At 40.5% G+C, this 1443-nt stretch overlaps 1 non-coding gene and 1 pseudogene across 1 annotated transcript; one reads left to right on the top strand and one right to left on the bottom strand.

The window, feature by feature from the left end:
• Positions 1-387: 387 nt before the first annotated feature.
• Positions 388-459, bottom strand: TRNAQ-CUG (transfer RNA glutamine (anticodon CUG)). Its single transcript has one exon. It is a non-coding gene; the product is annotated as a tRNA-Gln (tRNA).
• Positions 460-1122: 663 nt separating this feature from the next.
• LOC138668304 (U6 spliceosomal RNA) lies at positions 1123-1218 on the top strand (annotated as a pseudogene).
• Positions 1219-1443: the final 225 nt, after the last annotated feature.

Here is a 1443-nt window from a genome sequence, read left to right as displayed (position 1 = left end):
AGTAGTAATGCCCCCTGTACAATAGTAATGTCCCTCCGTGAGCCGTTGTACAGTAGTAATGCCCTCTATACATTAGTAATGTCCCCCTGTGAGCCCTTATACAATAGTAATGTGATTTTTTGTTCTCCTATACAGAAATGGTCATACTCTGTTCCCTAGTATAGTCATATTTTTGTGCACCACCTCCATAAAAATAGGAGCCGCTTTGTGCCAATAGCAATGAAAGAAATGAAACTGGCAGACCTCGAGCTCGGTTTTCTGAACGCTTGAAAAGTAGAGAGCACAACAGACAGATGGTGCCAGCAGTAGAGTAATGAAAAATATTATTTAAAAAAACTTGCACTGTTTTCATTGTTTATTTTTTAATATGAAAAAAAAAAAAAAATCAGGTTCCACCGAGATTTGAACTCGGATCGCTGGATTCAGAGTCCAGAGTGCTAACCATTACACCATGGAACCAGCTGAAAGGTAACATGGAAATTAAAGACTGCTATGTTTTGGCCACACGGTGGCATAGGAACAGAGGACAGTATTGTAGTGAAAGACAGACAATACTGAAACGATTATATGCACTGACATTGAGACCTGAAAATCCACGAAAGAATGTAATTTTTAACGTTACTTTAAATAATATTTATTTATTAAGAAAAAAAAACAAAACATTAGCAGAGGATGGTTTCGATCCATCGACCTCTGGGTTATGGGCCCAGCACGCTTCCGCTGCGCCACTCTGCTTCTGGTTCTCTGAAAGCACAATCAGCCTTTTCTTATATCAGTGTGATCTACGTCAGCACAGGCAAAAGTGCGGGAAACTGTTCACATTGGCTTCACACTGTGTCTGAGCGGGATCAATAAATTCCTCCGCCGACAGACACGCTGTCTGTGATCTGGTACAGCTGAAAGACCACACTCTGTAGCTTCACACTCGCTTCTCCCAGCATACTCTTTCATTTGCATATTTGTTTGTGACAAAATATTTATTATTTTCCAATTACTTCCTATTTTTTTTAATTTTTATGAATACACCCATGTACTGATGACAAAGTTTTTCCATGAGTCATAAAAGTTCCCACAAGTTAAACATTTTTAGACTAATGGACTATACTGGCCAGAAGTATTACAATGCTCCCTTCAGCAGTACATAGACTAAAATTGGCAAGATACAGAGATTAGCATGGCCCCTGCGCAAGGATGACACGCATTATATTACGTGTATGTGGCACCGATGGGGCATTATTACTGGCACATAACACTGAGGGAGCATTATAACTTACTAGATGGTGGCCCGATTCTAACGCACCGGGTATTCTAGAATATGCATGCCCACATAGTATATTGCACAGCCCACGTAGTATATTGCCCAGCCACGTAGTATATTGCCCAGTCACGTAGTATATTCCACAGCCCACGTAGTATATTTGCCAGTCACGTAGTATATAGCCC

The sequence above is a fragment of the Ranitomeya imitator genome, chromosome 2 (assembly GCF_032444005.1).
Source record: "Ranitomeya imitator isolate aRanImi1 chromosome 2, aRanImi1.pri, whole genome shotgun sequence".
NCBI classification, from domain to species: domain Eukaryota; kingdom Metazoa; phylum Chordata; class Amphibia; order Anura; family Dendrobatidae; genus Ranitomeya; species Ranitomeya imitator.
Note: the sequence above shows the minus strand (reverse complement) of the source record. Positions and strands in the feature narration are given on the sequence as shown.